This window comes from Dermacentor variabilis, chromosome 7, assembly GCF_050947875.1.
Source record: "Dermacentor variabilis isolate Ectoservices chromosome 7, ASM5094787v1, whole genome shotgun sequence".
Lineage (NCBI taxonomy): Eukaryota > Metazoa > Arthropoda > Arachnida > Ixodida > Ixodidae > Dermacentor > Dermacentor variabilis.
The window spans coordinates 142,346,565-142,361,684 of record NC_134574.1 but is presented as its reverse complement, the minus strand read 5'-3'; the positions used below and the strand labels follow the sequence as shown (position 1 = coordinate 142,361,684).

Genomic DNA, 15,120 nt, shown 5'->3' with positions numbered 1-15,120 from the left:
CCACCTGAGAAACAAACACTAGTGTGGAGGATAACTTACGCCACCGGTTCATGGAATGAGAAGTGGAAACACAAGCTCCTCATCGGCTCTTTCAATTGCGAGCTCTAACATAAAAGCCACCACGGTAGAGAGAGAAAATGATCCTGCGGACCAACGAGTTCCCGCGTGCAAACATAGCCGTTTCATCTGCACACACACACACACACAGTTGCAGCAGCAGATCGCAAACAGCCACTTCAAACGAGTATACGCCGGCGAGATAGCTCCGAGCAAACGCAGTTAACGACAGCGCCATTCCTCATCGCATGTACACCTCATTTCCGAAAACAAACACGTCTCATAAGACGCTAAAGTTTAAGTACACGATATAACTCTGAATAAACAAAAGCAAAAAAAAAAAAAGAACAGTGCTTCTTCGCACACCAGAAAAGCCTAACAGACAGAGCACGCTTTACAGGGGAAAAGTAATATTCGTTTCTCCGTATGGTGGAGACTCGGCAAACTAAGTTCGGCTCCGCGCAAGCACGGTAGAATTAGTAAACGAATTTTCTCGTAGGCTGTAAGAAGCGAATAGCAAAAAGCAATTTCCGAGCCCCGCGCCGTAAGAAAAAGAGCAGAGACACGTTACACGTCTTCTAAGCACCACGTAGGTACATAACGAAGCGAGTCTGCACCCGACAGGATCGAAGATAGGAATAAGGAAGCGCAGTCGATATTGAGCGAGATATATAATAAAGGAAGAAACGTAAGGAGACCACGGAGACGCGCTTTGTAAATAAAAAATAAGGCTCAGTATTTTTAGTCGCAAGCCATAACCGCTTCCAATACCACACGTCTCGCAATTAGATCGGAACACGACTAGCTCGAACTGAAGCGGGATTCTGCAAAGAAACAAAAAAAAACGAAGCAAGAAGAAACGGGAGCCAAGGTCGAGCGAGCAATCTAAATAGAAAACAAAACTCCGTTTACAATTTTTCTGCGCACCACATCGAGAAACAAAGTTCGGTTCAATAAGACCGACCTAAGCACGAAGAGCAAAAGACGTGATTCTGCAAACACGTACCGGTTTTTTTTATTCTTAATCTTCTTTTTGCTTTGTTTTTTCGATGTGAAAGAAACGAGCTGCGGCGTGGACGTCGTCGCGTTAAATAGAATTCGACCGTCGAGAGAGGGGAGGCACACCGAGTTGTCGACGATCAATTTTCACGAGGACGTGAGACCGAATAATCGAAGACGGGAGATCGGCAGCCTATGCGGCAGAAGGTCTCGCACGTGCGCGGGACACAAACACAATCACGGAATGTGGGCAAAAGCCTGCCGTCAAAGAATGGGCGATATGATCAACACAGAGGGAGAGCGCAGTAGCACATCCCTACCCCCCCCTACCCCCCCTCCCACCGCACACAAAAAGAAATAAAAGAACACGTAGGAACTTCACTGAAATTCTGGATTTTTGTCGTCGCATTCTGAAAACCTACGTGAATGCCTACAGGTGCGCGCGACAGGCTGCCAACAAAGACAATGCAAAAAAAATATATGTAATTCAAGGAGAAGTGTTTCGACAGCATAATAACAGTTTCAAAAAAAAAGTAGGACGAGCGAAAAGAAAAAGAAAGAAAGGATCCTGTAAAGCAGTGAAGAAATAGCAGGGCTAGCACAAAAAGAATGACACACAAAGACCACACAAGAAATAGGAACAAAAGGCACGACAAAGAACAAGAACCACAACAAGAGCGTCAAGAACACAAGAAGGACAACAGAAGAGCGTGAAACGTAGAACAAGAAGGAGGTAAAGAACTGATGAACAAGAAACCAGGACAAGCAGAAGAACTAGATTAACCGCGAGTGCCACGGTAAATACTAAAAACGAATGCTTTATTAGTGCGCCATTAATTAGGTTTTGCATACGGTGAGCACAAGTGACACAGCAGTACGCAAGGTCGGTGGGTAGACGTCAGCCGAACTCTTCCAAGACACGCACCCTGCAATATTTTTTTTCCAAAAACAGGCAAAAAAATAACAGAAAGACGTACATGTCGGGTAAATAAACGCGATACACGCAACGAAATTACTCCAAGCCTAAACAGCGTGAAAAAAAAAAACCCAGCGCTGTCGGCGCTGGTCTTGCGGGTATACCGTTCTTTGTCGCCGTCTTATTGCGCTGTGTGAAGTTGCAGTATATAATAATAATAATATATAATATTTGGGGTTTTACGTGCCAAAACCACTTTCTGATTATGAGGCACGCCGTAGTGGAGGACTCCGGAAATTTTGACCACCTGGGGTTCTTTAACGTGCACCTAAATCTAAGCACACGGGTGTTTTCGCATTTCGCCCCCATCGAAATGCGGCCGCCGTGGCCGGGATTCGATCCCGCGACCTCGTGCTCAGCAGCCCAACACCATAGCCACTGAGCAACCACGGCGGGTGAAGTTTCAGTATATGTCGCACCAACTTGCCCAAGCATAACTACTCCACAATTAGATTCCCAGCGACGATACGACCGAAGCGTGCGCAAAAGCACTCGCAAGCGAAGCTCGTCACGACATGTATATAAGGGCTGATGACGACAAGGCACTGAAATCCTCTCGAAACACGGCAGCACAAACTGCGAGACCGGAAATGTAACCGCGAGTAAATGTTGCCGGAACAAAGCCCAGCACCATAACGGCGATTCCCCGAAAAAAAACAAAAGAGCGTTATACGTTCCCTTTCATCAGAGACCCATCATTACCCGGCATACGTGTTATGCCATGAGAATCTTTCGAGAAGTCAGTTACGTCAACGCGACACAAAAAATAATGAAAATGAAAAATAAGAATAAAGATGCGCACGCGTACGGGGAGCACATGCTCTCGTCGTCCCAGTTGTTTCACGAAGCTGAAGAAGTCTTTAAAAAAAAGAAAATGTGAAGCAATGCGATCCCGCAGCCTCGGAACAACCTTCCCCGGAGAAAAAGGAAAGCCCCTGCTACATCTTCAGAGAAGGGCCTTCACGATAAAAACGCTCCCATTGCTGAAAAGCACACGGTGATTTAAAGTCCGCTTTTCGAAATGTCCGCAGGACCACCTGCGTCAATCCTGGCCTTTCGTTCTTTCTTTTTTTTATTATTATAACAGAAAACATCAGGGAATATAGCTCGCCATCCTAGGAAAACTGAAGACCAAACCTCGAATGAAAAACGAGATAACAACGAGGTTTACGTACGAGAGAAACGACGTCACGGCGTGCTTTATTCCTAACGGCGGAAAGACAACGCTCAGGTATATAAACGAAGCGGGGACATCAAGGGCTGCCTGCGAAAAAAAAATAAAAAATACGCGCGCCCGCGGACGACCATTCTTCAAACGCCCCCGCGGTCCGATTTCGGCTTCCTTCATTTCTTTTATTCTAGCCCAGGCAGCGTATAGCGATTCACGGACATATCCGGTCAAGACGGGAAAAAAAAGCGACGCATTGCGCAAAAAAAAGCAATAAATAACAACAATCCGGTGCTGCCGCTGCGGCGTTATCGTCCCATGACTCCTCTTCCCCTCTGTTCCTTTTTCTCTTCTTTTTTTTAAAGAAAAGAAACAGTAATTCGAGAAAACTGAGGCTACATCCACGAGCTCGTTCCGGGCTTTCTCCAACTCCACATTTCCCGCCGCGATTCCGCCGCGGTTCTGGTGTCCCGTTGTTATCACTGGGCGCCGGTTTACTGCTTCTTCGCAAGGATCCCGCCGAGAGCGCCCCCAACCGACGTCGGCATTCCCTACGTCAGCGAGTATGCCCACCGCCTCGTGGCGCCGGCTTGGAACACAAGCGTACGCCGGCCTCGTATCGCTCACACTTGCGCACCCTTCTCCCTTTCTATTTGCTTTCCCCTCTCTCTCTCTCTTTCCCTCTGAATGCGTAGGGGAAGGGGCGTGCGTACTTGCGTGTAAGAGAGAGAGTGGGTGAGTTCTTTCCCTCTGAATGCGTAGAGGAAGGGGCGTGCGTACGTGCGTGTAAGAGAGAGAGAGAGAGAGAGAGAGAGTGGGTGAGTGAGTGAGTGAGATGGCGCGCGAGCCCTGGCGTGTGTATATAAACGTGAGCGATGGGAGTGTCGCGCTCGGCGTAACGTGCAGAGTGGGGCGCCATCTCTCAGAGGACGTTACGCACACTGTTAAGAGACAGCCAAGTGCGCAGTATTGTCAAGCCTGCACCCGAGAAGACGCATTTGCTTCAAGACGCAAACACAGGCCGAGCAGCACGCTGCGTAAGAGCGAACCGCGCAGAGAGAGAGAGAGACAGAGAGAGAGAGAGAGGCGAAGAACGGCTCACCCGGAAGCGGTTCCTTTTTTACTATTGTTATTATTTAGGGCCGTCGTAACTACACCGCGCACCGGACAAAGAACATGAGAAAACAGGGATGAAAGAAAGGAATCAGGTGGGGGGAGAGAGCGCGGGCTCTTTGAGAGCGAAAGCGCGTTCAGACGAAGCTAGCATTTGCATTTGTTTGCTCTCTGCGTTTATTCGTTTGTCGTTAATCCTCTTGCTCGCGCACTCATTGTTTGTTCATTTGTTTGTTTGTTTGTTTGTTTGTTTGTTTTATATGTGACTGTTCTGTTACATGGCATAGTCGTAAAGCGAACACGACTACCCCGCGGAAAACATTTAGGTCAGAAAGGAGACGACAAGAGAGGCGCAGAAGCAATAAAAGAAAACGGAACACGCCGTAGCGCTGTTCTACCGGCAAATATATAGCGGTTCCGTTTCGAACGACGATTTCATGTTTGAAGCCAAACATGCGGGATCCACAAATCCTTCCCCTACTGAAGATTAGGTGCACGTTTAGGAACCATCGGGTGTTCACAATTAATCTAATCAAAGCGAGACAAAGTAAACTTAATTGATTCCGGAGCTGCGCACACAGCAGCGTACGCGTCTCACAGATGCATTGTTGCTTTGAGACGTCAAACGCCATCCGCCAACTAACTAATTAGGGTTAGTGAAGAATCGATTAACCAACATACAAGGGAAAGCACCAGTTCACACAAAGTACGGTTACATGCCACGAACAACATTGTAATGCCTAGGGGTGAAAACCACGACGCACATAAATTTTTCGAAAAGATAGAAGCCTCCCCTCTCCTGCTTTATATTTTTTTTCGTACAAGGGTAATCGTTGCCAACGAGCTGTTTTCGGCATTCGCACCTCGAACACCGCGTGAAAGCCCCCAAGCAAGGCGGGCAAAGCGGTGAAACGCTCGCAACCCTCTTCACAAGTTACCGGAGGGCCGCAACGCTCCGTCGAAATACACACACAGCGAAGGTAAAACGCAGAGGAGGCAGTCGATCGCCACCAGAAAGGTTTCCCAACGCATCCGCTGTCGCGAACATCTGGAAGCGAGGCTGTCGCGGATGAAACTTGGAAGCAAAGTTCAAGCAAGCGACACGACGATCACCGCGACAACGGCAGCGACCAACGCAACACGCGCAGACAGAACCGACAACACACTCAATTGGCGCTTCTTTGTTACCCCCCTCTCGTCCACGCGTCGGTGTTCGGGACCGAGACCCAGCCGGCGACGACACGGAAACTGAGGGTCAAGCGTCGATGCACACTAGGTAGAAGGAGACAATGGCCAGAGGGAGAGAAAGAGAGAGAGAGAGAGCAGAAGCCGGTAAAGGGGCGATCAGCGAACTCCGCTCAGGTTAGCAAAGCAGAAAGCTCGCGCACCATCGCTAACAACGCGCGAATAACCAGCAGCCGCAAGATCGCGCGAGAGACCGAGACAAAGAGAGAGAGCGAGAGAGAGAGAGAGAGAGACACCTCACCCAGAGCGAACGGGCACCGTCCTAACGCATGCAACGCCGCGAAACAACGCGAGCGCGCCGACAGAAACACTCGCCGGGAGGGGGAAACACAATGGCGCGCACACGCGAGCACTTCGTCAAAATGGAAGAGCGTGACCAAGAGTAACGTAACGCGTGGAGCGGGGGGAGGGACGGGGGGGGGGGGAGTTTGGGATAGGCCTTCGGCACAGCTTTGGCACCCGCGACGCGCACGAGGACCGGACAGGACAGCGGGGACAATAGGTTCGCGACGGCGGTGCCGCACGACGACAAAGACAGACCACCTCGCAGGCGCGCTTGCTTGCTTGCTCCCCTCGCACTCCCGCACCCAGATTCTCTCCACGCAGCCTTTCTTTTTCTGTTCTCTTTCGCACAGAGTTGCCTGTCGCTCGGGATTATACGTTCCACGCCCTCCGGGCTCGGGAGCTGCGCGTCCCTAAATATACGGGCGTGCATACGGGCGACGTTGCGCGAAAGGCGGCCCCCTGGATAGAAGCGGGCCCGTGCAACGCTTTTGCCACGCTGCACCCGTGTGTGGCGCGTCAGCACGATGCGCCGTCAGCTACGGTGCGGCAGAACCGAGCAGTGCCGCGAGCGAAAGTGGGACTACGTTGCACATGAATTTGGCAGCGTTACGAGAGAGAGAGAGAGGGAGTGAGACCACCAGAGGTCGAAATTCGAGCACCATTTTTCCATCGGATTTTTTTTTTTTCATATTCGTGGTGTCCCCCATAGTTGTTTTCTTTAATCCGTGGTTTTGTTTCGATTGTGATATCATATACACTTCACTTTCCTTTTTTTTTCATCGCACTAAAATTTTCATTACGAAGTTTCAGCTTTCGGATTGTTATTTCCCTCGTCTTTATTCGTTTATTTTACCCACCCGATTCGGGGCTGTGTTTATTTTACCCACCCCACTGTGGATGTGCACCACGACCACTCAGGTCAACAACTAGCAACTCGTCTTTTACAGCGAAGCTGTATGTGGCTAGCGTTCCGTATATTTTTCGTGTGCGTCAACAAGAACTATCCTCACCAATGGCTCATCACCCCGTAAGCAAGGAAAATATGCAATGGCTCATAACCCCTCCCTCCCCCTCCCCCCCCCCCCCGTAAGGCAGAGACTACGAGCACTCGGCAAAGCGAAGCGACCAATGCTTACATTCCTTCCAATCACACATACAACATGGAGAACAGCATGTCGTAACTGTAATCACCAATGGCTCATCCCCCTGAAGCAAATGCCTCACCCCCTCGGACGCAAGCAAACCATGCAGTGGTTCATAGCCCCGTAAGGTTCATGGCTACGAAATGTCTGTACATTTGTCCTCTTGGCTCGCCAGAGGACAATGCCAGCGACTGTGGGACCGGATGTCTGCGCAGTACAAACGCAAGACGAAATTGTGATATCCAGTGGGCACATATTTCCAGGCACACCCAAGTGTCGATGATATCGAGAAGTTCATGACCACGCACTTTGCATGGGTTATCCGTGATGACACTAGCCCAGTGATCATAGCTGGAGGCTTCAATGTGGACATTTCAAAACCAGAAAAGAAATGGTTCTCTCAGTTTGCGCTGGAAAAGCTTGGTTTGAACTGCCACACGAATCTAAGTACCTGAATTACTCAACAACGGTCGTGCATAAATTTAACCTTGAGCAAGATTCTGTGTAAGGCTGCAGCCAAACCAATCAGTGTATGTCGCAGCAATCACAAAGCCATCGTCACTGCCATTACCAAATGATGAAAATAGATTTATCCTTGTCTAACCCTGTGGGATGTGCTTAAGCTTCGCTTCTCAACCACATTCACCGAGTGGAATGGCTCCACAGTTTATTTCTTCACATTATCATCTCCTTTATCGTCATCTTCATTGACTTCATCACACTGTTATCTGTTTACAGACATTTTCTTAACCAATATCGGTCTATTCTTACTCACCATAATCTTCATTGTCATTTTCTTATTTATCCACTTCATCGTAATCTTCATTTTCATCATCATCATCTTCCTGTTCTTTCGGAGAGCGGGCAGGATTATGCAGTTAAAGAATACCGAGTGCTGCTCCCAACAATAACCAGCAAGCGTTTCTGTTTGTTTGTTTGTTTGTTTGTTTGTTTGTTTGTTTGTTTGTTTGTTTGTTTGTTTGCTTGTTTGGTAGCGCTCCGAGCGTAACACGGGTGTTTTACGGGTCAGTAACTCACCAGACGCCGACGAGACTGCTTTCTGGAAATAATTGTGAACCTTTGACGGAATATCCGATATCCGCGCTGGGCTGGCCTAATAAAACTCCAGAATGATGAAACCCCGCTCGACCGATAATTTCGACGGGCAAAGCTAACATCTTCGCCTCCAGAATACCTTCGCGACCGTTTCGAGCCACACGAAGCAGCGCGGCATGGCCACGACTTGCGCGGCTCCATGCCAGAGCTCCAACAGTGCACGGATTTAGCTCAGCGACGGCGTACAGCGACGCTTCTGCAGATACGCCGCGGCGTGTCTAAATCCGTGCATGGAAAGACGCTACAGAAGGATGCAAGAGAGAGAAGCCAACGAACAGACGCATAAAAGGCCAGAGTTCGCCCAGCGCTTTGGAAATAACAAGTTCTCCGCCGCCCGTGGCGCGGTCGCAAACGCGGTCCCCCCGCTTAATCATTCGATTAGCGCGTTCGGTGGCCGAAGGCGACGCGCGGACACAATGGTCGGCCGTCAGGCGCACTCGGCTTCCAACGGCAGCTTCAAGCTCGCCTCGAGCGGGCGCGCGTATGGCGGGAGCCCTGCGGAAAGCGAGCTCCACTGCAAAGCCGCGCGCTTACAAGTGCAGCGTGTCAAACCGGGGTATAGTAACACCCCGCCCAAGTACACTACCAGAGCCTCGCAGCAAAAAGAAATTGGAATAGGACAGAGAGAGAGAGAGAGAGAGAGAGAGAGAGAGAGAGAGGTTGATCGAGAAGGAATTGCGGAGTATAGTAACACCCAGCCCAACTGTACTACCAGAGCCTGGCATCAAAAAAAAATTGGTATAGGAGAGAGAGAGAGAGAGAGGTTGGTCGAGAAGGAATTGCGGAAAGCCCCCGGCGCTGACCGCTGACCGTTAAAAGCGTTTGTGGGTCCGATGGAACGGCATTTATGCCGCCCCACAGAGGCGCGGCGCAACGCCGCGTCCTGGAAGCGTCTGTTTCAATTTCACGCTGCACGATGGCCACGCTGTTAGGTAGTTTGCCGTATTACTACTTACAGAAGGCCGGAAACACCGCAGGCGGGCACGCGAGCGACCCGACCCCACTGGTGGCGCCATCTCGCGACGTCGACTTCAACGAGAACGCCGATAATCTACTGCTGCAATAACGAACCCAGTGCTGCTTTGCTGCCGGCACAGAAAGGCATCGGCGGCAGCTTAATCGTCAACGCAAGTGGCTATTTCGATAAGAACAGCATAAAACACGAAAAAGCAAAAGCTTGCGACACGTTCTCGTTCAGTAAACAGCCAGAAGATGGCGCTGCCAGCGCAACCGCAAACATCCACCATCGTAAAGATTGATTGATTGATTGATTGATTGATTGATTGATTGATTGATTGATTGATTGATTGATTGATTGATTGATTGATTGATTGATTGATCTCGTTTGCCAACGATGGCTCTATGAGAGATGCCTTAATGCAGACACACGGGGCTCTTCACCCAGTCCTTAGTACACGAGCGTTTTCGCATTCTCGCCCCCAACAAAATGCGGCCGCCCCGGCACAGAATCGTGCCCGTCATTCCGTGCTCAGCAGTACAGAACGCTAGTCTGCTAGCGAACCACCCCCACTGGAGATAAAGGAGAAAACCTAAGCAACAATATCCTAATGGAAAAGCTGGGGCGAGTAAAGGCGCCCCGCGGAGATAAAAAGAAGGATCGTACCCGTCTCCCACGTGTCGCCGGTTTCAAAACGTTTCCAAAGAAAGCCTCCATCATCGCCAGATCAACTCGCGCACGAGCGGATCGGATCGGGGAGACAGAAGCTTCATCCCCGACAGCGCATCCTCCTTTTTTTCTTTTTTTCTTCTGCTCACTCGGTGGTGCGAGCCGTCCGAATAGTGGAAACGCAGAAACGGCTTCTAAACCTAGCAATTGTCCTACACCCGGATTGCGTTAACCTTCCCCTTGTTTCTCTGTCATTTCTTTTGCCGCCATCGAAGCTCCCAATATGCATGCATCCGACACTCATATCCCCTGTATCACGCGTGACGGCACACGATGTCTCCTCGCGAGCTGGGCGCCCTCTGGCGCGCGTACCCGGCAACTAGGCTGCATCTGTAGGGGGCGCGCTCTATGCGAGACGCCGCGGCAACCCCTCTCGCACGAGCGAGCGCGTACTCGCGTTCTGTGGTGTTCCAACCCCTCCCCCCCCCCCCCCCCCCGGCATTTCCGCTCCTTTGCTCGCTTATTCAATACAGTGCAGCGCACAGGCAAAAAGGCACCGAGGTGCGTGCATTGCATTCGATAATATTATTGCGAAAGGAAAATTTTGGATTTCGCGTGGCTCCGCAGATGTGTTCAGGAATACAACCGTAACACCGAGATACCGTCTGGCCTAGAAGGCGCGTAAATATAGCGGTCGCCGAACAAAGCTAAACAGGTAGACTTTTTGGTATCTGCATCGATACCGAGACTTCAGCTTGTTTATCTTTTCAGTTGGGTCTGGCGAAACTGGAGCCTTCCTTTCTTCCTTGCGTTACTCAATGATCTGCTTTACTAATGAAGATCAGCTCGTATTAACATTACGCTATTAAAGAGAGCGATAACCATCTTGCACAAGCATCGACTGTTATCCCTCATTCTTATCGCAAAAATCTACAGCCCATATCACATCACAAGCCTAGATAGCCTAAGCACGCGAAACGGCCATACTTAGAGATGTTCACAACTAAAGCACCAGCCAAACGCAAAAAGTACCGCGGAGAGTTTAACGTGAGAAAGACGTCGCCACGTTGTCAGGGCCTGGCGCCACGCTGCACACATCTAATGAGGCGTAGTACGGCCGCGGGAACCAAAAGAAGACGGAAAACTAAGGGACGATGGCGTTGAAAAAGAAATAGAGGAGGGGGGGGGGGGGGGGGGCGTAAGCACGAGGACCGAACCCGAACGACGAAATCGGTCATAGCAGAACGCGAAACGACTCCGCGGGCTCTCCGCCAAGAGTTCGATAACGACGATGGCTATACGACGGAGAGAAAGGGGGCATAGAGCAGCAGACGACATCCTTGTAGAGCAGACGAAGAAACGCGGGAGGGGACGAGCAGACGACGACATCCTCCATGCTCGCAGAAGTGTGTATGTGGCAGACGAACAGACGAAAAAGGGGGCGGGAAGGAGACGACAGAAAGAAGAAGGCAAAAAAAAAAGAACATCTCGGAGGAGAGCGGGTACGGTAGAAAGGAAAGAAAATGGACGACGCGGGAAGAAGCCGATTGCTCGCCCCATCGAGAACCGGATTCGGCGGGCCGGAACGCCGGGTCGTAGTTTCCTACCTCCCCCCCCCCCCCCCTAAAGCATCAGGAGCAAGACGACGGTCGAAGGAAATCTTTGTAGAGGCGAGAACGGCTGAAGAGGAACGAATCGCGACGGGCAGTGAGTGACTTGGCCGTTGTCCGAGCAACTCTCAACGCGGTGAGTTCCCAGAGAAAGGAAAACGAGGAATGGCCCGCTGGTAAGGCAGGGCGCGGAACGACGACTTTTAGAGAGAGACAGAAGCTTAAGACATCGAGACCTCACCTCCCTGTTAGTATTATTGCTCCGAATTAACACAGCTACGCGGCCAGCCGAAGTGCCAAAAAGGCCATGTGTATGCGTTGTCTCTGCGCGTGTCATCTGTGCCTGTTCGTCATCTGCACGCCCGTTTATCTCGGACCACACTGCGGCCTTGCGCACCTGTTCATAAATTGGCACACGCACATGCGTAGGTCTTAAGTGCAGTGCACTGTGTAGCTACTGCTCGCCTTGTGTCATTATATGTTCCGGTGAGTTTAGGTTTATTTGCGGACCGCATCGACATTACCCCACTCTAAATTTTTCGGATTTTTGAAGTTTCTTCTTACCCTACAATGTATTGCTTTTATGATTACCATCAATACATGAGAAGGAACGACCGTCACCATTATAGGGTGTCTAAATCTTCTATTTTCATTTGAATGAAAAAAGAAAGACTGGGCAAGAACTTAGCACCGGTAACTCTCGAACTACGCGGCAGCATACTTGGAATGTGATGGTGACATCTCGACTGCTGCGCACGCATGCTTCACGCAGGCGACCTTGCAGACTTTCATTCAACAAAGTGACGTTTCTATGACTCGCATTTCTTAGAAACTTTCGTGCAAAATGTGCATAATGTGAAGCGCTCACGTACGTTCGACACCACCTCGAGTCTCCTGTGAAATACCTACAAAATGAGTTTTAGAGACCTCCAAAGCACTAAAGACGTCACAATCGAAGTATGTTATCGCAAAGTTCGCGATGCTGTGTACTAGTCTAGTTTTGTGTTTCTTCTTTTGCCCTAGCTGTTCGCGTTTGAATTTATGGTGATGGTACTACAAGCTGAAACACGTGACCTATAACGCAATATGGTGCATTTTTGGAACTCAAGTTCGTACAAATATCGTCGTTGTTAAAAAGGCCGTCGCTTCGTTCTATCTGTTTCAGGTTACTCCAAAGAAACAGAGCAGCGGTGAACGTCCGTTGAAACGCTCGAATTCGACGAACAACAGAAAGCAGCTAAGAAAAAAGAGCTAAGCTGTCCGTGCAAGACAAGAGACGCCCGTCACCTGCCTCGGCTACACCAGTTCTCCAGGAGCTACAAGGACCGCGACCACTTTGTGCACACATGAACGTAAGTGGCTTGCTGTACCGCATGGAGGAAGGAAACTGAGGAGAGGCTCTACCCCCTCCGCGCGCTAGGAGAAAAGTGCGGAGGAAGTGACGTAGTACGTTCTCCTCTTATTTGCTGTTTTTTTTATTTCTTTGCCGTAGCGGCCACGCCTTTCGGGCCACAATGGCGGCTTTGTTATTGTTCTGTGCGCTCACACGCGTTGCTCCGGTTTCGTACCGTGGCAAAGGCGCCGTGCGGGCAGGTTTGCGTTGGTCGCCGTGTTTTGTTGCGCTGCGTTATCTGGACCGAGCTCTACTGGATGTTGCTGTGGCCAGGTGGGACAGGAGCGACTAAAGTTCGTGAAATGAACGCGCATGAAACGCTGTACGCAATGTACCGCGCCACAACAATGGCAACGGACGAAGGAATATTCGCGGGAAATTTTGCCCTCTTTGGCGGAATCGTGCTAACGTGCTAACGATTGTTTAGTATTGCTGCGGAGCGCGCGCGTCCGAGCAGCACGGTTGCGCGCAGCGCGGCGTGGTTTCGCGAGAAATGTAAACAAGAGAGGAGAGCTGGCCCGATAGGCGGAGCAACGCCATGAGCAACGCCGACTTCCGGCTTCACTTTCGCTTCACAAAGACTGACGTCAGGGCCTCTCCTGAGTTTCCTTCCTCCGTGCTGTACCGTTATGACGCCTTGTCATCATCGGGCAAGAAAAAAAAATAATCACCCGTGTCGAGACATGCGGGAAACAAGAATGTAAACCGCAGGGCAGCACTTTATTCGGCGCGCTATCTTTGGCGGACTTCCATGCTGCCTTGAGAGCAAGACAGCGTTCCCCCAATGACAACAGGCGTACGCGCGTGTCAGGAAGTCTCCAAGACGTCGTATTCCGCGTTCGTTATTATCGATAGGAAGTATACGGACACTCCAGCCACACTCTATAGGTGTCGGTGTCATGTCTTACGTACGTATGTACTGCCCCGGTCACCTGCGCCCCGCATCTGGCAAAAAAAAAAAAAAGAGAACATCGATGGTGATCGCAGTGCGCGCTGTAGGATTCTCGGGTCGTGGTCTCGGGAGTCTGGCGTCCCACCACGGGTCGCTCTCTGGACTTACGCAGCCGGCGCGATCTCGTAACGGGTAGCTGGGCGCTACGCCACCGGGCCGTCACACGGACGCTAAGCGGGCCCACGCGGTCGTCCGAGCTTTCGTGACAGGAGTTGCTTCTTTAGCGATTATTACGAGGTCGAGAGGATGGAGAAATGAAACGGGACGATTTGTTTACACACAGGGGAGATAAACTTTAAATTTACAGAACAAGGGATACTCGTGTACTGGCCGGAGCACGGAGCCCAGTACATCGTTCTCGTAGCATGAGCTGTCCGAGCAGACTATGCAATTCTTCGGAAAGCACGTCAGGACACGTCGGCACACCTCGGCAAACACACTGCACTAAACAATGTCCGCTTTTAATATAGTTCAGTTCCCTAGGTGACTAGACTAGGGAATCTGATGAGTGTGTCTGAGCCAATCCCATTCGCCGAATCGTTCGCGATATACCGCCCACGACGTCGGCACCGTTCCGCCGGACTCCGCCTCCAATGTTGCGCGATCTCCACCCGCCATACGGGGCAACGTCGGGGCAAAATGGGAACTTGGGTGTCGACGCCGTTCCCACGAAAGTCCTCGACGTTCCCCTTTTATCAATTAGCGGGCTCTTCGTGACGGTCCGCTTGTCGGGGTCAGGTTCACGTAGAGTGGTCTTCGCGGTAGTTACCGCTTCTACGGAGGGCGGCGGCTGCTGTGGCCTCGAGGTGAGCTCCTTTGTTTGCGGGTCGCAGTCTACGTCGGGCCTCGTCGCCGTCTGAGCGATCCCGGTATTGTGAGCGTCACCAAGCTGAAGCGATTCCTTTCGGGAAATCGAGTGAGGTTCTAAGGTCGCTGCCCCGGCTGACCTACCGTAACGGCGCTAAGACCCCGTGTAGTGAGACGTTTATTCAAACCGATCTCCCTTCCCATCCCCTACTTTGCCAAGTAAGCCTCGAACCATCCTTTAAATACGATGACCCCTCGTTGTAACGAAATCGCTTCGAACGAAATTTCTTGTGGCACCGATTACGGTGCACGCATCTAAGAGTGGATTAATTGAAGTGAAGGCGCTCTGGGACTCTGCTTAGTACGAAGTGCGCGGAATGGGAATACCGTAAGACCGGAACTGCACAGTTCAATACAAGCGGCGCCCCTTTGGCCTTTTTTCTTCCTGTCAATCTAGAGAGTCCAATAGCGCTAGAAAATCAACTCTGCCACGTGGCGGCAGCTCTCTGAACTAACTCCATCAGCCAACTCCCGGACGAAAGCGTAGTTTCGGTATGGTCGTGTCGCCACTATCGAGTGCGATACTGTTTCAATGTATGTTTTACGAGCTCACGCGCTGTTGGTTCGAAG

General features: G+C 50.8%; 2 protein-coding genes across 2 annotated transcripts in view; one reads left to right on the top strand and one right to left on the bottom strand.

Annotated features, from left to right (window-relative positions):
• Positions 1–15,120, bottom strand: part of LOC142588871 (uncharacterized) — a 517,173-nt gene that overhangs the window by 327,028 nt on the left and 175,025 nt on the right. The gene's annotated exons all lie outside the window — the stretch shown is intronic.
• Positions 1–15,120, top strand: part of LOC142588327 (XK-related protein 6-like) — a 277,150-nt gene that overhangs the window by 202,034 nt on the left and 59,996 nt on the right. The window contains exon 3 of the mRNA XM_075699937.1: positions 12,504–12,690. The gene's annotated coding sequence lies outside the window, so the exon portion shown is untranslated. The remainder of the gene's footprint in view (positions 1–12,503; positions 12,691–15,120) is intronic.